Raw genomic sequence first — 15892 nt, forward strand, 5'->3', positions numbered from 1 at the left:
TTTAAAAAAAAAAAAAAAAAAAAAAGAGTCAATGAAATGTTTCAAAAATCCTAAATTGTCTTTTTTCCCCTCAAAATTCCTGAAATAGTCTCTCAGTTTCTTCAGAAAGCCTGAAAGAGTCTCTTTTTTTTTCTTCTTCAAATAGCCCAATTTTGGCTGCAGATTTCGCTTACGGCCATACCATCTTGAGAACGCCCGAACTCGTCTGATCTCGGAAGCTAAGCAGGGTCGGGCCTGGTTAGTACTTGGATGGGAGACCGCCTGGGAATACCAGGTGCTGTAAGCTTTATGTAGTTTACTACCCTAATGTTCTAACCATTCAAATAGCCCAATTTTGGCAGCAGATTTCGCTTACGGCCATACCACCTTGAGAACGCCCGAACTCGTCTGATCTCGGAAGCTAAGCAGGGTCGGGCCTGGTTAGTACTTCGATGGGAGACCGCCTGGGAATACCAGGTGCTGTAAGCTTTATATAGTTTACTACCCTAATGTTCTAACCATTCAAATAGCCCAATTTTGGCAGCAGATTTCGCTTACGGCCATACCACCTTGAGAACGCCCGAACTCGTCTGATCTCGGAAGCTAAGCAGGGTCGGGCCTGGTTAGTACTTGGATGGGAGACCGCCTGGGAATACCAGGTGCTGTAAGCTTTATATAGTTTACTACCCTAATGTTTTAACTATTCAAATAGCCCAATTTTGGCAGCAGATTTCGCTTACGGCCATACCACCTTGAGAACGCCCGAACTCGTCTGATCTCGGAAGCTAAGCAGGGTCGGGCCTGGTTAGTACTTGGATGGGAGACCGCCTGGGAATACCAGGTGCTGTAAGCTTTATATAGTTTACTACCCTAATGTTCTAACCATTCAAATAGCCCAATTTTGGCAGCAGATTTCGCTTACGGCCATACCACCTTGAGAACGCCCGAACTCGTCTGATCTCGGAAGCTAAGCAGGGTCGGGCCTGGTTAGTACTTGGATGGGAGACCGCCTGGGAATACCAGGTGCTGTAAGCTTTATATAGTTTACTACCCTAATGTTTTAACTATTCAAATAGCCCAATTTTGGCAGCAGATTTCGCTTACGGCCATACCACCTTGAGAACGCCCGAACTCGTCTGATCTCGGAAGCTAAGCAGGGTCGGGCCTGGTTAGTACTTGGATGGGAGACCGCCTGGGAATACCAGGTGCTGTAAGCTTTATATAGTTTACTACCCTAATGTTTTAACTATTCAAATAGCCCAATTTTGGCAGCAGATTTCGCTTACGGCCATACCACCTTGAGAACGCCCGAACTCGTCTGATCTCGGAAGCTAAGCAGGGTCGGGCCTGGTTAGTACTTGGATGGGAGACCGCCTGGGAATACCAGGTGCTGTAAGCTTTATATAGTTTACTACCCTAATGTTCTAACCATTCAAATAGCCCAATTTTGGCAGCAGATTTCGCTTACGGCCATACCACCTTGAGAACGCCCGAACTCGTCTGATCTCGGAAGCTAAGCAGGGTCGGGCCTGGTTAGTACTTGGATGGGAGACCGCCTGGGAATACCAGGTGCTGTAAGCTTTATGTAGTTTACTACCCTAATGTTCTAACCATTCAAATAGCCCAATTTTGGCAGCAGATTTCGCTTACGGCCATACCACCTTGAGAACGCCCGAACTCGTCTGATCTCGGAAGCTAAGCAGGGTCGGGCCTGGTTAGTACTTGGATGGGAGACCGCCTGGGAATACCAGGTGCTGTAAGCTTTATATAGTTTACTACCCTAATGTTTTAACTATTCAAATAGCCCAATTTTGGCAGCAGATTTCGCTTACGGCCATACCACCTTGAGAACGCCCGAACTCGTCTGATCTCGGAAGCTAAGCAGGGTCGGGCCTGGTTAGTACTTGGATGGGAGACCGCCTGGGAATACCAGGTGCTGTAAGCTTTATATAGTTTACTACCCTAATGTTCTAACCATTCAAATAGCCCAATTTTGGCAGCAGATTTCGCTTACGGCCATACCACCTTGAGAACGCCCGAACTCGTCTGATCTCGGAAGCTAAGCAGGGTCGGGCCTGGTTAGTACTTGGATGGGAGACCGCCTGGGAATACCAGGTGCTGTAAGCTTTATATAGTTTACTACCCTAATGTTCTAACCATTCAAATAGCCCAATTTTGGCAGCAGATTTCGCTTACGGCCATACCACCTTGAGAACGCCCGAACTCGTCTGATCTCGGAAGCTAAGCAGGGTCGGGCCTGGTTAGTACTTGGATGGGAGACCGCCTGGGAATACCAGGTGCTGTAAGCTTTATATAGTTTACTACCCTAATGTTTTAACTATTCAAATAGCCCAATTTTGGCAGCAGATTTCGCTTACGGCCATACCACCTTGAGAACGCCCGAACTCGTCTGATCTCGGAAGCTAAGCAGGGTCGGGCCTGGTTAGTACTTGGATGGGAGACCGCCTGGGAATACCAGGTGCTGTAAGCTTTATATAGTTTACTACCCTAATGTTCTAACCATTCAAATAGCCCAATTTTGGCAGCAGATTTCGCTTACGGCCATACCACCTTGAGAACGCCCGAACTCGTCTGATCTCGGAAGCTAAGCAGGGTCGGGCCTGGTTAGTACTTGGATGGGAGACCGCCTGGGAATACCAGGTGCTGTAAGCTTTATATAGTTTACTACCCTAATGTTTTAACTATTCAAATAGCCCAATTTTGGCAGCAGATTTCGCTTACGGCCATACCACCTTGAGAACGCCCGAACTCGTCTGATCTCGGAAGCTAAGCAGGGTCGGGCCTGGTTAGTACTTGGATGGGAGACCGCCTGGGAATACCAGGTGCTGTAAGCTTTATTGTTTAAAAAAAAAAAAAAAAAAAAAGAGTCAATGAAATGTTTCAAAAATCCTAAATTGTCTTTTTTCCCCTCAAAATTCCTGAAATAGTCTCTCAGTTTCTTCAGAAAGCCTGAAAGAGTCTCTTTTTTTTTCTTCTTCAAATAGCCCAATTTTGGCTGCAGATTTCGCTTACGGCCATACCATCTTGAGAACGCCCGAACTCGTCTGATCTCGGAAGCTAAGCAGGGTCGGGCCTGGTTAGTACTTGGATGGGAGACCGCCTGGGAATACCAGGTGCTGTAAGCTTTATGTAGTTTACTACCCTAATGTTCTAACCATTCAAATAGCCCAATTTTGGCAGCAGATTTCGCTTACGGCCATACCACCTTGAGAACGCCCGAACTCGTCTGATCTCGGAAGCTAAGCAGGGTCGGGCCTGGTTAGTACTTCGATGGGAGACCGCCTGGGAATACCAGGTGCTGTAAGCTTTATATAGTTTACTACCCTAATGTTCTAACCATTCAAATAGCCCAATTTTGGCAGCAGATTTCGCTTACGGCCATACCACCTTGAGAACGCCCGAACTCGTCTGATCTCGGAAGCTAAGCAGGGTCGGGCCTGGTTAGTACTTGGATGGGAGACCGCCTGGGAATACCAGGTGCTGTAAGCTTTATATAGTTTACTACCCTAATGTTTTAACTATTCAAATAGCCCAATTTTGGCAGCAGATTTCGCTTACGGCCATACCACCTTGAGAACGCCCGAACTCGTCTGATCTCGGAAGCTAAGCAGGGTCGGGCCTGGTTAGTACTTGGATGGGAGACCGCCTGGGAATACCAGGTGCTGTAAGCTTTATATAGTTTACTACCCTAATGTTCTAACCATTCAAATAGCCCAATTTTGGCAGCAGATTTCGCTTACGGCCATACCACCTTGAGAACGCCCGAACTCGTCTGATCTCGGAAGCTAAGCAGGGTCGGGCCTGGTTAGTACTTGGATGGGAGACCGCCTGGGAATACCAGGTGCTGTAAGCTTTATATAGTTTACTACCCTAATGTTTTAACTATTCAAATAGCCCAATTTTGGCAGCAGATTTCGCTTACGGCCATACCACCTTGAGAACGCCCGAACTCGTCTGATCTCGGAAGCTAAGCAGGGTCGGGCCTGGTTAGTACTTGGATGGGAGACCGCCTGGGAATACCAGGTGCTGTAAGCTTTATATAGTTTACTACCCTAATGTTTTAACTATTCAAATAGCCCAATTTTGGCAGCAGATTTCGCTTACGGCCATACCACCTTGAGAACGCCCGAACTCGTCTGATCTCGGAAGCTAAGCAGGGTCGGGCCTGGTTAGTACTTGGATGGGAGACCGCCTGGGAATACCAGGTGCTGTAAGCTTTATTGTTTAAAAAAAAAAAAAAAAAAAAAGAGTCAATGAAATGTTTCAAAAATCCTAAATTGTCTTTTTTCCCCTCAAAATTCCTGAAATAGTCTCTCAGTTTCTTCAGAAAGCCTGAAAGAGTCTCTTTTTTTTCTTCTTCAAATAGCCCAATTTTGGCTGCAGATTTCGCTTACGGCCATACCACCTTGAGAACGCCCGAACTCGTCTGATCTCGGAAGCTAAGCAGGGTCGGGCCTGGTTAGTACTTGGATGGGAGACCGCCTGGGAATACCAGGTGCTGTAAGCTTTATGTAGTTTACTACCCTAATGTTCTAACCATTCAAATAGCCCAATTTTGGCAGCAGATTTCGCTTACGGCCATACCACCTTGAGAACGCCCGAACTCGTCTGATCTCGGAAGCTAAGCAGGGTCGGGCCTGGTTAGTACTTGGATGGGAGACCGCCTGGGAATACCAGGTGCTGTAAGCTTTATGTAGTTTACTACCCTAATGTTCTAACCATTCAAATAGCCCAATTTTGGCAGGAGATTTCGCTTACGACCATACCACCTTGAGAACGCCCGAACTCGTCTGATCTCGGAAGCTAAGCAGGGTCGGGCCTGGTTAGTACTTGGATGGGAGACCGCCTGGGAATACCAGGTGCTGTAAGCTTTATGTAGTTTACTACCCTAATGTTCTAACCATTCAAATAGCCCAATTTTGGCAGGAGATTTCGCTTACGACCATACCACCTTGAGAACGCCCGAACTCGTCTGATCTCGGAAGCTAAGCAGGGTCGGGCCTGGTTAGTACTTGGATGGGAGACCGCCTGGGAATACCAGGTGCTGTAAGCTTTATGTAGTTTACTACCCTAATGTTCTAACCATTCAAATAGCCCAATTTTGGCAGCAGATTTCGCTTACGGCCATACCACCTTGAGAACGCCCGAACTCGTCTGATCTCGGAAGCTAAGCAGGGTCGGGCCTGGTTAGTACTTGGATGGGAGACCGCCTGGGAATACCAGGTGCTGTAAGCTTTATATAGTTTACTACCCTAATGTTCTAACCATTCAAATAGCCCAATTTTGGCAGCAGATTTCGCTTACGGCCATACCACCTTGAGAACGCCCGAACTCGTCTGATCTCGGAAGCTAAGCAGGGTCGGGCCTGGTTAGTACTTGGATGGGAGACCGCCTGGGAATACCAGGTGCTCTAAGCTTTATATAGTTTACTACCCTAATGTTCTAACCATTCAAATAGCCCAATTTTGGCAGCAGATTTCGCTTACGGCCATACCACCTTGAGAACGCCCGAACTCGTCTGATCTCGGAAGCTAAGCAGGGTCGGGCCTGGTTAGTACTTGGATGGGAGACCGCCTGGGAATACCAGGTGCTGTAAGCTTTATGTAGTTTACTACCCTAATGTTCTAACCATTCAAATAGCCCAATTTTGGCAGCAGATTTCGCTTACGGCCATACCACCTTGAGAACGCCCGAACTCGTCTGATCTCGGAAGCTAAGCAGGGTCGGGCCTGGTTAGTACTTGGATGGGAGACCGCCTGGGAATACCAGGTGCTGTAAGCTTTATATAGTTTACTACCCTAATGTTTTAACTATTCAAATAGCCCAATTTTGGCAGCAGATTTCGCTTACGGCCATACCACCTTGAGAACGCCCGAACTCGTCTGATCTCGGAAGCTAAGCAGGGTCGGGCCTGGTTAGTACTTGGATGGGAGACCGCCTGGGAATACCAGGTGCTGTAAGCTTTATATAGTTTACTACCCTAATGTTCTAACCATTCAAATAGCCCAATTTTGGCAGCAGATTTCGCTTACGGCCATACCACCTTGAGAACGCCCGAACTCGTCTGATCTCGGAAGCTAAGCAGGGTCGGGCCTGGTTAGTACTTGGATGGGAGACCGCCTGGGAATACCAGGTGCTGTAAGCTTTATATAGTTTACTACCCTAATGTTCTAACCATTCAAATAGCCCAATTTTGGCAGCAGATTTCGCTTACGGCCATACCACCTTGAGAACGCCCGAACTCGTCTGATCTCGGAAGCTAAGCAGGGTCGGGCCTGGTTAGTACTTGGATGGGAGACCGCCTGGGAATACCAGGTGCTGTAAGCTTTATATAGTTTACTACCCTAATGTTTTAACTATTCAAATAGCCCAATTTTGGCAGCAGATTTCGCTTACGGCCATACCACCTTGAGAACGCCCGAACTCGTCTGATCTCGGAAGCTAAGCAGGGTCGGGCCTGGTTAGTACTTGGATGGGAGACCGCCTGGGAATACCAGGTGCTGTAAGCTTTATATAGTTTACTACCCTAATGTTCTAACCATTCAAATAGCCCAATTTTGGCAGCAGATTTCGCTTACGGCCATACCACCTTGAGAACGCCCGAACTCGTCTGATCTCGGAAGCTAAGCAGGGTCGGGCCTGGTTAGTACTTGGATGGGAGACCGCCTGGGAATACCAGGTGCTGTAAGCTTTATATAGTTTACTACCCTAATGTTTTAACTATTCAAATAGCCCAATTTTGGCAGCAGATTTCGCTTACGGCCATACCACCTTGAGAACGCCCGAACTCGTCTGATCTCGGAAGCTAAGCAGGGTCGGGCCTGGTTAGTACTTGGATGGGAGACCGCCTGGGAATACCAGGTGCTGTAAGCTTTATATAGTTTACTACCCTAATGTTCTAACCATTCAAATAGCCCAATTTTGGCAGCAGATTTCGCTTACGGCCATACCACCTTGAGAACGCCCGAACTCGTCTGATCTCGGAAGCTAAGCAGGGTCGGGCCTGGTTAGTACTTGGATGGGAGACCGCCTGGGAATACCAGGTGCTGTAAGCTTTATATAGTTTACTACCCTAATGTTTTAACTATTCAAATAGCCCAATTTTGGCAGCAGATTTCGCTTACGGCCATACCACCTTGAGAACGCCCGAACTCGTCTGATCTCGGAAGCTAAGCAGGGTCGGGCCTGGTTAGTACTTGGATGGGAGACCGCCTGGGAATACCAGGTGCTGTAAGCTTTATATAGTTTACTACCCTAATGTTCTAACCATTCAAATAGCCCAATTTTGGCAGCAGATTTCGCTTACGGCCATACCACCTTGAGAACGCCCGAACTCGTCTGATCTCGGAAGCTAAGCAGGGTCGGGCCTGGTTAGTACTTGGATGGGAGACCGCCTGGGAATACCAGGTGCTGTAAGCTTTATATAGTTTACTACCCTAAGGTTTTAACTATTCAAATAGCCCAATTTTGGCAGCAGATTTCGCTTACGGCCATACCACCTTGAGAACGCCCGAACTCGTCTGATCTCGGAAGCTAAGCAGGGTCGGGCCTGGTTAGTACTTGGATGGGAGACCGCCTGGGAATACCAGGTGCTGTAAGCTTTATATAGTTTACTACCCTAATGTTTTAACTATTCAAATAGCCCAATTTTGGCAGCAGATTTCGCTTACGGCCATACCACCTTGAGAACGCCCGAACTCGTCTGATCTCGGAAGCTAAGCAGGGTCGGGCCTGGTTAGTACTTGGATGGGAGACCGCCTGGGAATACCAGGTGCTGTAAGCTTTATTGTTTAAAAAAAAAAAAAAAAAAAAAGAGTCAATGAAATGTTTCAAAAATCCTAAATTGTCTTTTTTCCCCTCAAAATTCCTGAAATAGTCTCTCAGTTTCTTCAGAAAGCCTGAAAGAGTCTCTTTTTTTTCTTCTTCAAATAGCCCAATTTTGGCTGCAGATTTCGCTTACGGCCATACCACCTTGAGAACGCCCGAACTCGTCTGATCTCGGAAGCTAAGCAGGGTCGGGCCTGGTTAGTACTTGGATGGGAGACCGCCTGGGAATACCAGGTGCTGTAAGCTTTATGTAGTTTACTACCCTAATGTTCTAACCATTCAAATAGCCCAATTTTGGCAGCAGATTTCGCTTACGGCCATACCACCTTGAGAACGCCCGAACTCGTCTGATCTCGGAAGCTAAGCAGGGTCGGGCCTGGTTAGTACTTGGATGGGAGACCGCCTGGGAATACCAGGTGCTGTAAGCTTTATATAGTTTACTACCCTAATGTTCTAACCATTCAAATAGCCCAATTTTGGCAGCAGATTTCGCTTACGGCCATACCACCTTGAGAACGCCCGAACTCGTCTGATCTCGGAAGCTAAGCAGGGTCGGGCCTGGTTAGTACTTGGATGGGAGACCGCCTGGGAATACCAGGTGCTGTAAGCTTTATGTAGTTTACTACCCTAATGTTTTAACTATTCAAATAGCCCAATTTTGGCAGCAGATTTCGCTTACGGCCATACCACCTTGAGAACGCCCGAACTCGTCTGATCTCGGAAGCTAAGCAGGGTCGGGCCTGGTTAGTACTTGGATGGGAGACCGCCTGGGAATACCAGGTGCTGTAAGCTTTATATAGTTTACTACCCTAATGTTCTAACCATTCAAATAGCCCAATTTTGGCAGCAGATTTCGCTTACGGCCATACCACCTTGAGAACGCCCGAACTCGTCTGATCTCGGAAGCTAAGCAGGGTCGGGCCTGGTTAGTACTTGGATGGGAGACCGCCTGGGAATACCAGGTGCTGTAAGCTTTATATAGTTTACTACCCTAATGTTTTAACTATTCAAATAGCCCAATTTTGGCAGCAGATTTCGCTTACGGCCATACCACCTTGAGAACGCCCGAACTCGTCTGATCTCGGAAGCTAAGCAGGGTCGGGCCTGGTTAGTACTTGGATGGGAGACCGCCTGGGAATACCAGGTGCTGTAAGCTTTATATAGTTTACTACCCTAATGTTCTAACCATTCAAATAGCCCAATTTTGGCAGCAGATTTCGCTTACGGCCATACCACCTTGAGAACGCCCGAACTCGTCTGATCTCGGAAGCTAAGCAGGGTCGGGCCTGGTTAGTACTTGGATGGGAGACCGCCTGGGAATACCAGGTGCTGTAAGCTTTATATAGTTTACTACCCTAATGTTTTAACTATTCAAATAGCCCAATTTTGGCAGCAGATTTCGCTTACGGCCATACCACCTTGAGAACGCCCGAACTCGTCTGATCTCGGAAGCTAAGCAGGGTCGGGCCTGGTTAGTACTTGGATGGGAGACCGCCTGGGAATACCAGGTGCTGTAAGCTTTATATAGTTTACTACCCTAATGTTTTAACTATTCAAATAGCCCAATTTTGGCAGCAGATTTCGCTTACGGCCATACCACCTTGAGAACGCCCGAACTCGTCTGATCTCGGAAGCTAAGCAGGGTCGGGCCTGGTTAGTACTTGGATGGGAGACCGCCTGGGAATACCAGGTGCTGTAAGCTTTATTGTTTAAAAAAAAAAAAAAAAAAAAAAGAGTCAATGAAATGTTTCAAAAATCCTAAATTGTCTTTTTTCCCCTCAAAATTCCTGAAATAGTCTCTCAGTTTCTTCAGAAAGCCTGAAAGAGTCTCTTTTTTTTCTTCTTCAAATAGCCCAATTTTGGCTGCAGATTTCGCTTACGGCCATACCACCTTGAGAACGCCCGAACTCGTCTGATCTCGGAAGCTAAGCAGGGTCGGGCCTGGTTAGTACTTGGATGGGAGACCGCCTGGGAATACCAGGTGCTGTAAGCTTTATGTAGTTTACTACCCTAATGTTCTAACCATTCAAATAGCCCAATTTTGGCAGCAGATTTCGCTTACGGCCATACCACCTTGAGAACGCCCGAACTCGTCTGATCTCGGAAGCTAAGCAGGGTCGGGCCTGGTTAGTACTTGGATGGGAGACCGCCTGGGAATACCAGGTGCTGTAAGCTTTATGTAGTTTACTACCCTAATGTTCTAACCATTCAAATAGCCCAATTTTGGCAGGAGATTTCGCTTACGACCATACCACCTTGAGAACGCCCGAACTCGTCTGATCTCGGAAGCTAAGCAGGGTCGGGCCTGGTTAGTACTTGGATGGGAGACCGCCTGGGAATACCAGGTGCTGTAAGCTTTATGTAGTTTACTACCCTAATGTTCTAACCATTCAAATAGCCCAATTTTGGCAGGAGATTTCGCTTACGACCATACCACCTTGAGAACGCCCGAACTCGTCTGATCTCGGAAGCTAAGCAGGGTCGGGCCTGGTTAGTACTTGGATGGGAGACCGCCTGGGAATACCAGGTGCTGTAAGCTTTATGTAGTTTACTACCCTAATGTTCTAACCATTCAAATAGCCCAATTTTGGCAGCAGATTTCGCTTACGGCCATACCACCTTGAGAACGCCCGAACTCGTCTGATCTCGGAAGCTAAGCAGGGTCGGGCCTGGTTAGTACTTGGATGGGAGACCGCCTGGGAATACCAGGTGCTGTAAGCTTTATATAGTTTACTACCCTAATGTTCTAACCATTCAAATAGCCCAATTTTGGCAGCAGATTTCGCTTACGGCCATACCACCTTGAGAACGCCCGAACTCGTCTGATCTCGGAAGCTAAGCAGGGTCGGGCCTGGTTAGTACTTGGATGGGAGACCGCCTGGGAATACCAGGTGCTGTAAGCTTTATATAGTTTACTACCCTAATGTTCTAACCATTCAAATAGCCCAATTTTGGCAGCAGATTTCGCTTACGGCCATACCACCTTGAGAACGCCCGAACTCGTCTGATCTCGGAAGCTAAGCAGGGTCGGGCCTGGTTAGTACTTGGATGGGAGACCGCCTGGGAATACCAGGTGCTGTAAGCTTTATGTAGTTTACTACCCTAATGTTCTAACCATTCAAATAGCCCAATTTTGGCAGCAGATTTCGCTTACGGCCATACCACCTTGAGAACGCCCGAACTCGTCTGATCTCGGAAGCTAAGCAGGGTCGGGCCTGGTTAGTACTTGGATGGGAGACCGCCTGGGAATACCAGGTGCTGTAAGCTTTATATAGTTTACTACCCTAATGTTTTAACTATTCAAATAGCCCAATTTTGGCAGCAGATTTCGCTTACGGCCATACCACCTTGAGAACGCCCGAACTCGTCTGATCTCGGAAGCTAAGCAGGGTCGGGCCTGGTTAGTACTTGGATGGGAGACCGCCTGGGAATACCAGGTGCTGTAAGCTTTATATAGTTTACTACCCTAATGTTCTAACCATTCAAATAGCCCAATTTTGGCAGCAGATTTCGCTTACGGCCATACCACCTTGAGAACGCCCGAACTCGTCTGATCTCGGAAGCTAAGCAGGGTCGGGCCTGGTTAGTACTTGGATGGGAGACCGCCTGGGAATACCAGGTGCTGTAAGCTTTATATAGTTTACTACCCTAATGTTCTAACCATTCAAATAGCCCAATTTTGGCAGCAGATTTCGCTTACGGCCATACCACCTTGAGAACGCCCGAACTCGTCTGATCTCGGAAGCTAAGCAGGGTCGGGCCTGGTTAGTACTTGGATGGGAGACCGCCTGGGAATACCAGGTGCTGTAAGCTTTATATAGTTTACTACCCTAATGTTTTAACTATTCAAATAGCCCAATTTTGGCAGCAGATTTCGCTTACGGCCATACCACCTTGAGAACGCCCGAACTCGTCTGATCTCGGAAGCTAAGCAGGGTCGGGCCTGGTTAGTACTTGGATGGGAGACCGCCTGGGAATACCAGGTGCTGTAAGCTTTATATAGTTTACTACCCTAATGTTTTAACTATTCAAATAGCCCAATTTTGGCAGCAGATTTCGCTTACGGCCATACCACCTTGAGAACGCCCGAACTCGTCTGATCTCGGAAGCTAAGCAGGGTCGGGCCTGGTTAGTACTTGGATGGGAGACCGCCTGGGAATACCAGGTGCTGTAAGCTTTATATAGTTTACTACCCTAATGTTCTAACCATTCAAATAGCCCAATTTTGGCAGCAGATTTCGCTTACGGCCATACCACCTTGAGAACGCCCGAACTCGTCTGATCTCGGAAGCTAAGCAGGGTCGGGCCTGGTTAGTACTTGGATGGGAGACCGCCTGGGAATACCAGGTGCTGTAAGCTTTATATAGTTTACTACCCTAATGTTCTAACCATTCAAATAGCCCAATTTTGGCAGCAGATTTCGCTTACGGCCATACCACCTTGAGAACGCCCGAACTCGTCTGATCTCGGAAGCTAAGCAGGGTCGGGCCTGGTTAGTACTTGGATGGGAGACCGCCTGGGAATACCAGGTGCTGTAAGCTTTATATAGTTTACTACCCTAATGTTTTAACTATTCAAATAGCCCAATTTTGGCAGCAGATTTCGCTTACGGCCATACCACCTTGAGAACGCCCGAACTCGTCTGATCTCGGAAGCTAAGCAGGGTCGGGCCTGGTTAGTACTTGGATGGGAGACCGCCTGGGAATACCAGGTGCTGTAAGCTTTATTGTTTAAAAAAAAAAAAAAAAAAAAGAGTCAATGAAATGTTTCAAAAATCCTAAATTGTCTTTTTTCCCCTCAAAATTCCTGAAATAGTCTCTCAGTTTCTTCAGAAAGCCTGAAAGAGTCTCTTTTTTTTTCTTCTTCAAATAGCCCAATTTTGGCTGCAGATTTCGCTTACGGCCATACCATCTTGAGAACGCCCGAACTCGTCTGATCTCGGAAGCTAAGCAGGGTCGGGCCTGGTTAGTACTTGGATGGGAGACCGCCTGGGAATACCAGGTGCTGTAAGCTTTATGTAGTTTACTACCCTAATGTTCTAACCATTCAAATAGCCCAATTTTGGCAGCAGATTTCGCTTACGGCCATACCACCTTGAGAACGCCCGAACTCGTCTGATCTCGGAAGCTAAGCAGGGTCGGGCCTGGTTAGTACTTCGATGGGAGACCGCCTGGGAATACCAGGTGCTGTAAGCTTTATATAGTTTACTACCCTAATGTTCTAACCATTCAAATAGCCCAATTTTGGCAGCAGATTTCGCTTACGGCCATACCACCTTGAGAACGCCCGAACTCGTCTGATCTCGGAAGCTAAGCAGGGTCGGGCCTGGTTAGTACTTGGATGGGAGACCGCCTGGGAATACCAGGTGCTGTAAGCTTTATATAGTTTACTACCCTAATGTTTTAACTATTCAAATAGCCCAATTTTGGCAGCAGATTTCGCTTACGGCCATACCACCTTGAGAACGCCCGAACTCGTCTGATCTCGGAAGCTAAGCAGGGTCGGGCCTGGTTAGTACTTGGATGGGAGACCGCCTGGGAATACCAGGTGCTGTAAGCTTTATATAGTTTACTACCCTAATGTTCTAACCATTCAAATAGCCCAATTTTGGCAGCAGATTTCGCTTACGGCCATACCACCTTGAGAACGCCCGAACTCGTCTGATCTCGGAAGCTAAGCAGGGTCGGGCCTGGTTAGTACTTGGATGGGAGACCGCCTGGGAATACCAGGTGCTGTAAGCTTTATATAGTTTACTACCCTAATGTTTTAACTATTCAAATAGCCCAATTTTGGCAGCAGATTTCGCTTACGGCCATACCACCTTGAGAACGCCCGAACTCGTCTGATCTCGGAAGCTAAGCAGGGTCGGGCCTGGTTAGTACTTGGATGGGAGACCGCCTGGGAATACCAGGTGCTGTAAGCTTTATATAGTTTACTACCCTAATGTTTTAACTATTCAAATAGCCCAATTTTGGCAGCAGATTTCGCTTACGGCCATACCACCTTGAGAACGCCCGAACTCGTCTGATCTCGGAAGCTAAGCAGGGTCGGGCCTGGTTAGTACTTGGATGGGAGACCGCCTGGGAATACCAGGTGCTGTAAGCTTTATTGTTTAAAAAAAAAAAAAAAAAAAAAGAGTCAATGAAATGTTTCAAAAATCCTAAATTGTCTTTTTTCCCCTCAAAATTCCTGAAATAGTCTCTCAGTTTCTTCAGAAAGCCTGAAAGAGTCTCTTTTTTTTCTTCTTCAAATAGCCCAATTTTGGCTGCAGATTTCGCTTACGGCCATACCACCTTGAGAACGCCCGAACTCGTCTGATCTCGGAAGCTAAGCAGGGTCGGGCCTGGTTAGTACTTGGATGGGAGACCGCCTGGGAATACCAGGTGCTGTAAGCTTTATGTAGTTTACTACCCTAATGTTCTAACCATTCAAATAGCCCAATTTTGGCAGCAGATTTCGCTTACGGCCATACCACCTTGAGAACGCCCGAACTCGTCTGATCTCGGAAGCTAAGCAGGGTCGGGCCTGGTTAGTACTTGGATGGGAGACCGCCTGGGAATACCAGGTGCTGTAAGCTTTATGTAGTTTACTACCCTAATGTTCTAACCATTCAAATAGCCCAATTTTGGCAGGAGATTTCGCTTACGACCATACCACCTTGAGAACGCCCGAACTCGTCTGATCTCGGAAGCTAAGCAGGGTCGGGCCTGGTTAGTACTTGGATGGGAGACCGCCTGGGAATACCAGGTGCTGTAAGCTTTATGTAGTTTACTACCCTAATGTTCTAACCATTCAAATAGCCCAATTTTGGCAGGAGATTTCGTTTACGACCATACCACCTTGAGAACGCCCGAACTCGTCTGATCTCGGAAGCTAAGCAGGGTCGGGCCTGGTTAGTACTTGGATGGGAGACCGCCTGGGAATACCAGGTGCTGTAAGCTTTATATAGTTTACTACCCTAATGTTCTAACCATTCAAATAGCCCAATTTTGGCAGCAGATTTCGCTTACGGCCATACCACCTTGAGAACGCCCGAACTCGTCTGATCTCGGAAGCTAAGCAGGGTTGGGCCTGGTTAGTACTTGGATGGGAGACCGCCTGGGAATACCAGGTGCTGTAAGCTTTATATAGTTTACTACCCTAATGTTTTAACTATTCAAATAGCCCAATTTTGGCAGCAGATTTCGCTTACGGCCATACCACCTTGAGAACGCCCGAACTCGTCTGATCTCGGAAGCTAAGCAGGGTCGGGCCTGGTTAGTACTTGGATGGGAGACCGCCTGGGAATACCAGGTGCTGTAAGCTTTATATAGTTTACTACCCTAATGTTCTAACCATTCAAATAGCCCAATTTTGGCAGCAGATTTCGCTTACGGCCATACCACCTTGAGAACGCCCGAACTCGTCTGATCTCGGAAGCTAAGCAGGGTCGGGCCTGGTTAGTACTTGGATGGGAGACCGCCTGGGAATAGCAGGTGCTGTAAGCTTTATATAGTTTACTACCCTAATGTTTCAACTATTCAAATAGCCCAATTTTGGCAGCAGATTTCGCTTACGGCCATACCACCTTGAGAACGCCCGAACTCGTCTGATCTCGGAAGCTAGGCAGGGTCGGGCCTGGTTAGTACTTGGATGGGAGACCGCCTGGGAATAGCAGGTGCTGTAAGCTTTATATAGTTTACTACCCTAATGTTTTAACTATTCAAATAGCCCAATTTTGGCAGCAGATTTCGCTTACGGCCATACCACCTTGAGAACGCCCGAACTCGTCTGATCTCGGAAGCTAAGCAGGGTCGGGCCTGGTTAGTACTTGGATGGGAGACCGCCTGGGAATACCAGGTGCTGTAAGCTTTATATAGTTTACTACCCTAATGTTCTAACCATTCAAATAGCCCAATTTTGGCAGCAGATTTCGCTTACGGCCATACCACCTTGAGAACGCCCGAACTCGTCTGATCTCGGAAGCTAAGCAGGGTCGGGCCTGGTTAGTACTTGGATGGGAGACCGCCTGGGAATACCAGGTGCTGTAAGCTTTATATAGTTTACTACCCTAATGTTTTAACTA

The 15892-nt window shown here is 47.5% G+C and overlaps 83 non-coding genes across 83 annotated transcripts; all 83 read left to right on the forward strand.

Annotated features, from left to right (window-relative positions):
- Positions 1-167: 167 nt before the first annotated feature.
- On the forward strand, positions 168-286 carry LOC148988230 (5S ribosomal RNA). Its single transcript, XR_016161321.1, has one exon. It is a non-coding gene; the product is annotated as a 5S ribosomal RNA (ribosomal RNA).
- A 63-nt stretch (positions 287-349) lies between these two features.
- LOC148988231 (5S ribosomal RNA) lies at positions 350-468 on the forward strand. The gene has a single exon (XR_016160281.1). It is a non-coding gene; the product is annotated as a 5S ribosomal RNA (ribosomal RNA).
- A 63-nt stretch (positions 469-531) lies between these two features.
- LOC148988232 (5S ribosomal RNA) lies at positions 532-650 on the forward strand. Its single transcript, XR_016155392.1, has one exon. It is a non-coding gene; the product is annotated as a 5S ribosomal RNA (ribosomal RNA).
- Positions 651-713: 63 nt separating this feature from the next.
- On the forward strand, positions 714-832 carry LOC148988233 (5S ribosomal RNA). The gene has a single exon (XR_016155393.1). It is a non-coding gene; the product is annotated as a 5S ribosomal RNA (ribosomal RNA).
- Positions 833-895: 63 nt separating this feature from the next.
- Positions 896-1014, forward strand: LOC148988234 (5S ribosomal RNA). The gene has a single exon (XR_016155394.1). It is a non-coding gene; the product is annotated as a 5S ribosomal RNA (ribosomal RNA).
- A 63-nt stretch (positions 1015-1077) lies between these two features.
- LOC148988235 (5S ribosomal RNA) lies at positions 1078-1196 on the forward strand. The gene has a single exon (XR_016155395.1). It is a non-coding gene; the product is annotated as a 5S ribosomal RNA (ribosomal RNA).
- A 63-nt stretch (positions 1197-1259) lies between these two features.
- Positions 1260-1378, forward strand: LOC148988236 (5S ribosomal RNA). The gene has a single exon (XR_016155396.1). It is a non-coding gene; the product is annotated as a 5S ribosomal RNA (ribosomal RNA).
- Positions 1379-1441: 63 nt separating this feature from the next.
- LOC148988237 (5S ribosomal RNA) lies at positions 1442-1560 on the forward strand. The gene has a single exon (XR_016155397.1). It is a non-coding gene; the product is annotated as a 5S ribosomal RNA (ribosomal RNA).
- Positions 1561-1623: 63 nt separating this feature from the next.
- Positions 1624-1742, forward strand: LOC148988238 (5S ribosomal RNA). The gene has a single exon (XR_016155398.1). It is a non-coding gene; the product is annotated as a 5S ribosomal RNA (ribosomal RNA).
- Positions 1743-1805: 63 nt separating this feature from the next.
- LOC148988239 (5S ribosomal RNA) lies at positions 1806-1924 on the forward strand. Its single transcript, XR_016155400.1, has one exon. It is a non-coding gene; the product is annotated as a 5S ribosomal RNA (ribosomal RNA).
- Positions 1925-1987: 63 nt separating this feature from the next.
- On the forward strand, positions 1988-2106 carry LOC148988240 (5S ribosomal RNA). The gene has a single exon (XR_016155401.1). It is a non-coding gene; the product is annotated as a 5S ribosomal RNA (ribosomal RNA).
- A 63-nt stretch (positions 2107-2169) lies between these two features.
- On the forward strand, positions 2170-2288 carry LOC148988241 (5S ribosomal RNA). Its single transcript, XR_016155402.1, has one exon. It is a non-coding gene; the product is annotated as a 5S ribosomal RNA (ribosomal RNA).
- A 63-nt stretch (positions 2289-2351) lies between these two features.
- On the forward strand, positions 2352-2470 carry LOC148988242 (5S ribosomal RNA). Its single transcript, XR_016155403.1, has one exon. It is a non-coding gene; the product is annotated as a 5S ribosomal RNA (ribosomal RNA).
- Positions 2471-2533: 63 nt separating this feature from the next.
- LOC148988243 (5S ribosomal RNA) lies at positions 2534-2652 on the forward strand. The gene has a single exon (XR_016155404.1). It is a non-coding gene; the product is annotated as a 5S ribosomal RNA (ribosomal RNA).
- A 63-nt stretch (positions 2653-2715) lies between these two features.
- LOC148988244 (5S ribosomal RNA) lies at positions 2716-2834 on the forward strand. Its single transcript, XR_016155406.1, has one exon. It is a non-coding gene; the product is annotated as a 5S ribosomal RNA (ribosomal RNA).
- A 172-nt stretch (positions 2835-3006) lies between these two features.
- LOC148988245 (5S ribosomal RNA) lies at positions 3007-3125 on the forward strand. Its single transcript, XR_016161322.1, has one exon. It is a non-coding gene; the product is annotated as a 5S ribosomal RNA (ribosomal RNA).
- A 63-nt stretch (positions 3126-3188) lies between these two features.
- On the forward strand, positions 3189-3307 carry LOC148988246 (5S ribosomal RNA). Its single transcript, XR_016160282.1, has one exon. It is a non-coding gene; the product is annotated as a 5S ribosomal RNA (ribosomal RNA).
- A 63-nt stretch (positions 3308-3370) lies between these two features.
- Positions 3371-3489, forward strand: LOC148988247 (5S ribosomal RNA). The gene has a single exon (XR_016155407.1). It is a non-coding gene; the product is annotated as a 5S ribosomal RNA (ribosomal RNA).
- Positions 3490-3552: 63 nt separating this feature from the next.
- LOC148988248 (5S ribosomal RNA) lies at positions 3553-3671 on the forward strand. Its single transcript, XR_016155408.1, has one exon. It is a non-coding gene; the product is annotated as a 5S ribosomal RNA (ribosomal RNA).
- Positions 3672-3734: 63 nt separating this feature from the next.
- LOC148988249 (5S ribosomal RNA) lies at positions 3735-3853 on the forward strand. The gene has a single exon (XR_016155409.1). It is a non-coding gene; the product is annotated as a 5S ribosomal RNA (ribosomal RNA).
- Positions 3854-3916: 63 nt separating this feature from the next.
- On the forward strand, positions 3917-4035 carry LOC148988250 (5S ribosomal RNA). Its single transcript, XR_016155410.1, has one exon. It is a non-coding gene; the product is annotated as a 5S ribosomal RNA (ribosomal RNA).
- A 63-nt stretch (positions 4036-4098) lies between these two features.
- On the forward strand, positions 4099-4217 carry LOC148988251 (5S ribosomal RNA). The gene has a single exon (XR_016155412.1). It is a non-coding gene; the product is annotated as a 5S ribosomal RNA (ribosomal RNA).
- Positions 4218-4388: 171 nt separating this feature from the next.
- LOC148988252 (5S ribosomal RNA) lies at positions 4389-4507 on the forward strand. Its single transcript, XR_016155413.1, has one exon. It is a non-coding gene; the product is annotated as a 5S ribosomal RNA (ribosomal RNA).
- A 63-nt stretch (positions 4508-4570) lies between these two features.
- On the forward strand, positions 4571-4689 carry LOC148988253 (5S ribosomal RNA). Its single transcript, XR_016155414.1, has one exon. It is a non-coding gene; the product is annotated as a 5S ribosomal RNA (ribosomal RNA).
- Positions 4690-4752: 63 nt separating this feature from the next.
- Positions 4753-4871, forward strand: LOC148988254 (5S ribosomal RNA). Its single transcript, XR_016162917.1, has one exon. It is a non-coding gene; the product is annotated as a 5S ribosomal RNA (ribosomal RNA).
- Positions 4872-4934: 63 nt separating this feature from the next.
- Positions 4935-5053, forward strand: LOC148988255 (5S ribosomal RNA). Its single transcript, XR_016162918.1, has one exon. It is a non-coding gene; the product is annotated as a 5S ribosomal RNA (ribosomal RNA).
- A 63-nt stretch (positions 5054-5116) lies between these two features.
- Positions 5117-5235, forward strand: LOC148988256 (5S ribosomal RNA). The gene has a single exon (XR_016155415.1). It is a non-coding gene; the product is annotated as a 5S ribosomal RNA (ribosomal RNA).
- Positions 5236-5298: 63 nt separating this feature from the next.
- Positions 5299-5417, forward strand: LOC148988257 (5S ribosomal RNA). Its single transcript, XR_016163611.1, has one exon. It is a non-coding gene; the product is annotated as a 5S ribosomal RNA (ribosomal RNA).
- Positions 5418-5480: 63 nt separating this feature from the next.
- On the forward strand, positions 5481-5599 carry LOC148988258 (5S ribosomal RNA). The gene has a single exon (XR_016155416.1). It is a non-coding gene; the product is annotated as a 5S ribosomal RNA (ribosomal RNA).
- A 63-nt stretch (positions 5600-5662) lies between these two features.
- Positions 5663-5781, forward strand: LOC148988259 (5S ribosomal RNA). Its single transcript, XR_016155417.1, has one exon. It is a non-coding gene; the product is annotated as a 5S ribosomal RNA (ribosomal RNA).
- A 63-nt stretch (positions 5782-5844) lies between these two features.
- On the forward strand, positions 5845-5963 carry LOC148988260 (5S ribosomal RNA). The gene has a single exon (XR_016155418.1). It is a non-coding gene; the product is annotated as a 5S ribosomal RNA (ribosomal RNA).
- A 63-nt stretch (positions 5964-6026) lies between these two features.
- LOC148988261 (5S ribosomal RNA) lies at positions 6027-6145 on the forward strand. The gene has a single exon (XR_016155419.1). It is a non-coding gene; the product is annotated as a 5S ribosomal RNA (ribosomal RNA).
- A 63-nt stretch (positions 6146-6208) lies between these two features.
- On the forward strand, positions 6209-6327 carry LOC148988262 (5S ribosomal RNA). Its single transcript, XR_016155420.1, has one exon. It is a non-coding gene; the product is annotated as a 5S ribosomal RNA (ribosomal RNA).
- Positions 6328-6390: 63 nt separating this feature from the next.
- LOC148988263 (5S ribosomal RNA) lies at positions 6391-6509 on the forward strand. The gene has a single exon (XR_016155421.1). It is a non-coding gene; the product is annotated as a 5S ribosomal RNA (ribosomal RNA).
- A 63-nt stretch (positions 6510-6572) lies between these two features.
- LOC148988264 (5S ribosomal RNA) lies at positions 6573-6691 on the forward strand. Its single transcript, XR_016155423.1, has one exon. It is a non-coding gene; the product is annotated as a 5S ribosomal RNA (ribosomal RNA).
- Positions 6692-6754: 63 nt separating this feature from the next.
- Positions 6755-6873, forward strand: LOC148988265 (5S ribosomal RNA). Its single transcript, XR_016155424.1, has one exon. It is a non-coding gene; the product is annotated as a 5S ribosomal RNA (ribosomal RNA).
- A 63-nt stretch (positions 6874-6936) lies between these two features.
- LOC148988266 (5S ribosomal RNA) lies at positions 6937-7055 on the forward strand. The gene has a single exon (XR_016155425.1). It is a non-coding gene; the product is annotated as a 5S ribosomal RNA (ribosomal RNA).
- A 63-nt stretch (positions 7056-7118) lies between these two features.
- Positions 7119-7237, forward strand: LOC148988267 (5S ribosomal RNA). Its single transcript, XR_016155426.1, has one exon. It is a non-coding gene; the product is annotated as a 5S ribosomal RNA (ribosomal RNA).
- A 63-nt stretch (positions 7238-7300) lies between these two features.
- On the forward strand, positions 7301-7419 carry LOC148988268 (5S ribosomal RNA). Its single transcript, XR_016155427.1, has one exon. It is a non-coding gene; the product is annotated as a 5S ribosomal RNA (ribosomal RNA).
- A 63-nt stretch (positions 7420-7482) lies between these two features.
- Positions 7483-7601, forward strand: LOC148988269 (5S ribosomal RNA). Its single transcript, XR_016155428.1, has one exon. It is a non-coding gene; the product is annotated as a 5S ribosomal RNA (ribosomal RNA).
- Positions 7602-7664: 63 nt separating this feature from the next.
- LOC148988270 (5S ribosomal RNA) lies at positions 7665-7783 on the forward strand. The gene has a single exon (XR_016155429.1). It is a non-coding gene; the product is annotated as a 5S ribosomal RNA (ribosomal RNA).
- Positions 7784-7954: 171 nt separating this feature from the next.
- Positions 7955-8073, forward strand: LOC148988271 (5S ribosomal RNA). Its single transcript, XR_016155430.1, has one exon. It is a non-coding gene; the product is annotated as a 5S ribosomal RNA (ribosomal RNA).
- A 63-nt stretch (positions 8074-8136) lies between these two features.
- On the forward strand, positions 8137-8255 carry LOC148988272 (5S ribosomal RNA). Its single transcript, XR_016155431.1, has one exon. It is a non-coding gene; the product is annotated as a 5S ribosomal RNA (ribosomal RNA).
- Positions 8256-8318: 63 nt separating this feature from the next.
- LOC148988273 (5S ribosomal RNA) lies at positions 8319-8437 on the forward strand. The gene has a single exon (XR_016155432.1). It is a non-coding gene; the product is annotated as a 5S ribosomal RNA (ribosomal RNA).
- Positions 8438-8500: 63 nt separating this feature from the next.
- LOC148988274 (5S ribosomal RNA) lies at positions 8501-8619 on the forward strand. The gene has a single exon (XR_016155434.1). It is a non-coding gene; the product is annotated as a 5S ribosomal RNA (ribosomal RNA).
- A 63-nt stretch (positions 8620-8682) lies between these two features.
- On the forward strand, positions 8683-8801 carry LOC148988275 (5S ribosomal RNA). Its single transcript, XR_016155435.1, has one exon. It is a non-coding gene; the product is annotated as a 5S ribosomal RNA (ribosomal RNA).
- A 63-nt stretch (positions 8802-8864) lies between these two features.
- LOC148988276 (5S ribosomal RNA) lies at positions 8865-8983 on the forward strand. Its single transcript, XR_016155436.1, has one exon. It is a non-coding gene; the product is annotated as a 5S ribosomal RNA (ribosomal RNA).
- Positions 8984-9046: 63 nt separating this feature from the next.
- On the forward strand, positions 9047-9165 carry LOC148988277 (5S ribosomal RNA). The gene has a single exon (XR_016155437.1). It is a non-coding gene; the product is annotated as a 5S ribosomal RNA (ribosomal RNA).
- Positions 9166-9228: 63 nt separating this feature from the next.
- LOC148988278 (5S ribosomal RNA) lies at positions 9229-9347 on the forward strand. The gene has a single exon (XR_016155438.1). It is a non-coding gene; the product is annotated as a 5S ribosomal RNA (ribosomal RNA).
- A 63-nt stretch (positions 9348-9410) lies between these two features.
- On the forward strand, positions 9411-9529 carry LOC148988279 (5S ribosomal RNA). The gene has a single exon (XR_016155439.1). It is a non-coding gene; the product is annotated as a 5S ribosomal RNA (ribosomal RNA).
- Positions 9530-9701: 172 nt separating this feature from the next.
- Positions 9702-9820, forward strand: LOC148988280 (5S ribosomal RNA). Its single transcript, XR_016155440.1, has one exon. It is a non-coding gene; the product is annotated as a 5S ribosomal RNA (ribosomal RNA).
- A 63-nt stretch (positions 9821-9883) lies between these two features.
- On the forward strand, positions 9884-10002 carry LOC148988281 (5S ribosomal RNA). Its single transcript, XR_016155441.1, has one exon. It is a non-coding gene; the product is annotated as a 5S ribosomal RNA (ribosomal RNA).
- A 63-nt stretch (positions 10003-10065) lies between these two features.
- Positions 10066-10184, forward strand: LOC148988282 (5S ribosomal RNA). Its single transcript, XR_016162920.1, has one exon. It is a non-coding gene; the product is annotated as a 5S ribosomal RNA (ribosomal RNA).
- Positions 10185-10247: 63 nt separating this feature from the next.
- LOC148988283 (5S ribosomal RNA) lies at positions 10248-10366 on the forward strand. Its single transcript, XR_016162921.1, has one exon. It is a non-coding gene; the product is annotated as a 5S ribosomal RNA (ribosomal RNA).
- A 63-nt stretch (positions 10367-10429) lies between these two features.
- On the forward strand, positions 10430-10548 carry LOC148988284 (5S ribosomal RNA). The gene has a single exon (XR_016155442.1). It is a non-coding gene; the product is annotated as a 5S ribosomal RNA (ribosomal RNA).
- A 63-nt stretch (positions 10549-10611) lies between these two features.
- On the forward strand, positions 10612-10730 carry LOC148988285 (5S ribosomal RNA). Its single transcript, XR_016155444.1, has one exon. It is a non-coding gene; the product is annotated as a 5S ribosomal RNA (ribosomal RNA).
- Positions 10731-10793: 63 nt separating this feature from the next.
- LOC148988286 (5S ribosomal RNA) lies at positions 10794-10912 on the forward strand. The gene has a single exon (XR_016155446.1). It is a non-coding gene; the product is annotated as a 5S ribosomal RNA (ribosomal RNA).
- A 63-nt stretch (positions 10913-10975) lies between these two features.
- Positions 10976-11094, forward strand: LOC148988287 (5S ribosomal RNA). Its single transcript, XR_016155447.1, has one exon. It is a non-coding gene; the product is annotated as a 5S ribosomal RNA (ribosomal RNA).
- A 63-nt stretch (positions 11095-11157) lies between these two features.
- Positions 11158-11276, forward strand: LOC148988288 (5S ribosomal RNA). Its single transcript, XR_016155448.1, has one exon. It is a non-coding gene; the product is annotated as a 5S ribosomal RNA (ribosomal RNA).
- Positions 11277-11339: 63 nt separating this feature from the next.
- On the forward strand, positions 11340-11458 carry LOC148988289 (5S ribosomal RNA). Its single transcript, XR_016155450.1, has one exon. It is a non-coding gene; the product is annotated as a 5S ribosomal RNA (ribosomal RNA).
- Positions 11459-11521: 63 nt separating this feature from the next.
- On the forward strand, positions 11522-11640 carry LOC148988290 (5S ribosomal RNA). Its single transcript, XR_016155451.1, has one exon. It is a non-coding gene; the product is annotated as a 5S ribosomal RNA (ribosomal RNA).
- A 63-nt stretch (positions 11641-11703) lies between these two features.
- LOC148988291 (5S ribosomal RNA) lies at positions 11704-11822 on the forward strand. Its single transcript, XR_016155452.1, has one exon. It is a non-coding gene; the product is annotated as a 5S ribosomal RNA (ribosomal RNA).
- Positions 11823-11885: 63 nt separating this feature from the next.
- LOC148988292 (5S ribosomal RNA) lies at positions 11886-12004 on the forward strand. Its single transcript, XR_016155453.1, has one exon. It is a non-coding gene; the product is annotated as a 5S ribosomal RNA (ribosomal RNA).
- Positions 12005-12067: 63 nt separating this feature from the next.
- On the forward strand, positions 12068-12186 carry LOC148988293 (5S ribosomal RNA). Its single transcript, XR_016155454.1, has one exon. It is a non-coding gene; the product is annotated as a 5S ribosomal RNA (ribosomal RNA).
- Positions 12187-12249: 63 nt separating this feature from the next.
- Positions 12250-12368, forward strand: LOC148988294 (5S ribosomal RNA). The gene has a single exon (XR_016155455.1). It is a non-coding gene; the product is annotated as a 5S ribosomal RNA (ribosomal RNA).
- A 63-nt stretch (positions 12369-12431) lies between these two features.
- Positions 12432-12550, forward strand: LOC148988295 (5S ribosomal RNA). Its single transcript, XR_016155456.1, has one exon. It is a non-coding gene; the product is annotated as a 5S ribosomal RNA (ribosomal RNA).
- Positions 12551-12721: 171 nt separating this feature from the next.
- Positions 12722-12840, forward strand: LOC148988296 (5S ribosomal RNA). The gene has a single exon (XR_016161323.1). It is a non-coding gene; the product is annotated as a 5S ribosomal RNA (ribosomal RNA).
- A 63-nt stretch (positions 12841-12903) lies between these two features.
- LOC148988297 (5S ribosomal RNA) lies at positions 12904-13022 on the forward strand. The gene has a single exon (XR_016160283.1). It is a non-coding gene; the product is annotated as a 5S ribosomal RNA (ribosomal RNA).
- Positions 13023-13085: 63 nt separating this feature from the next.
- Positions 13086-13204, forward strand: LOC148988298 (5S ribosomal RNA). Its single transcript, XR_016155458.1, has one exon. It is a non-coding gene; the product is annotated as a 5S ribosomal RNA (ribosomal RNA).
- Positions 13205-13267: 63 nt separating this feature from the next.
- On the forward strand, positions 13268-13386 carry LOC148988299 (5S ribosomal RNA). The gene has a single exon (XR_016155459.1). It is a non-coding gene; the product is annotated as a 5S ribosomal RNA (ribosomal RNA).
- Positions 13387-13449: 63 nt separating this feature from the next.
- LOC148988300 (5S ribosomal RNA) lies at positions 13450-13568 on the forward strand. The gene has a single exon (XR_016155460.1). It is a non-coding gene; the product is annotated as a 5S ribosomal RNA (ribosomal RNA).
- A 63-nt stretch (positions 13569-13631) lies between these two features.
- On the forward strand, positions 13632-13750 carry LOC148988301 (5S ribosomal RNA). The gene has a single exon (XR_016155461.1). It is a non-coding gene; the product is annotated as a 5S ribosomal RNA (ribosomal RNA).
- Positions 13751-13813: 63 nt separating this feature from the next.
- LOC148988302 (5S ribosomal RNA) lies at positions 13814-13932 on the forward strand. The gene has a single exon (XR_016155462.1). It is a non-coding gene; the product is annotated as a 5S ribosomal RNA (ribosomal RNA).
- Positions 13933-14103: 171 nt separating this feature from the next.
- Positions 14104-14222, forward strand: LOC148988303 (5S ribosomal RNA). Its single transcript, XR_016155463.1, has one exon. It is a non-coding gene; the product is annotated as a 5S ribosomal RNA (ribosomal RNA).
- A 63-nt stretch (positions 14223-14285) lies between these two features.
- LOC148988304 (5S ribosomal RNA) lies at positions 14286-14404 on the forward strand. The gene has a single exon (XR_016155464.1). It is a non-coding gene; the product is annotated as a 5S ribosomal RNA (ribosomal RNA).
- A 63-nt stretch (positions 14405-14467) lies between these two features.
- LOC148988305 (5S ribosomal RNA) lies at positions 14468-14586 on the forward strand. Its single transcript, XR_016162922.1, has one exon. It is a non-coding gene; the product is annotated as a 5S ribosomal RNA (ribosomal RNA).
- Positions 14587-14649: 63 nt separating this feature from the next.
- On the forward strand, positions 14650-14768 carry LOC148988306 (5S ribosomal RNA). The gene has a single exon (XR_016163405.1). It is a non-coding gene; the product is annotated as a 5S ribosomal RNA (ribosomal RNA).
- A 63-nt stretch (positions 14769-14831) lies between these two features.
- Positions 14832-14950, forward strand: LOC148988307 (5S ribosomal RNA). The gene has a single exon (XR_016166814.1). It is a non-coding gene; the product is annotated as a 5S ribosomal RNA (ribosomal RNA).
- A 63-nt stretch (positions 14951-15013) lies between these two features.
- On the forward strand, positions 15014-15132 carry LOC148988308 (5S ribosomal RNA). Its single transcript, XR_016155465.1, has one exon. It is a non-coding gene; the product is annotated as a 5S ribosomal RNA (ribosomal RNA).
- Positions 15133-15195: 63 nt separating this feature from the next.
- LOC148988309 (5S ribosomal RNA) lies at positions 15196-15314 on the forward strand. Its single transcript, XR_016162295.1, has one exon. It is a non-coding gene; the product is annotated as a 5S ribosomal RNA (ribosomal RNA).
- A 63-nt stretch (positions 15315-15377) lies between these two features.
- On the forward strand, positions 15378-15496 carry LOC148988310 (5S ribosomal RNA). Its single transcript, XR_016163989.1, has one exon. It is a non-coding gene; the product is annotated as a 5S ribosomal RNA (ribosomal RNA).
- Positions 15497-15559: 63 nt separating this feature from the next.
- LOC148988311 (5S ribosomal RNA) lies at positions 15560-15678 on the forward strand. The gene has a single exon (XR_016155466.1). It is a non-coding gene; the product is annotated as a 5S ribosomal RNA (ribosomal RNA).
- Positions 15679-15741: 63 nt separating this feature from the next.
- On the forward strand, positions 15742-15860 carry LOC148988312 (5S ribosomal RNA). The gene has a single exon (XR_016155467.1). It is a non-coding gene; the product is annotated as a 5S ribosomal RNA (ribosomal RNA).
- Positions 15861-15892: the final 32 nt, after the last annotated feature.

This window comes from Pimephales promelas, chromosome 3 (genome assembly GCF_988280905.1).
Source record: "Pimephales promelas chromosome 3, fPimPro1.hap1.1, whole genome shotgun sequence".
NCBI classification, from domain to species: Eukaryota; Metazoa; Chordata; class Actinopteri; order Cypriniformes; family Leuciscidae; genus Pimephales; species Pimephales promelas.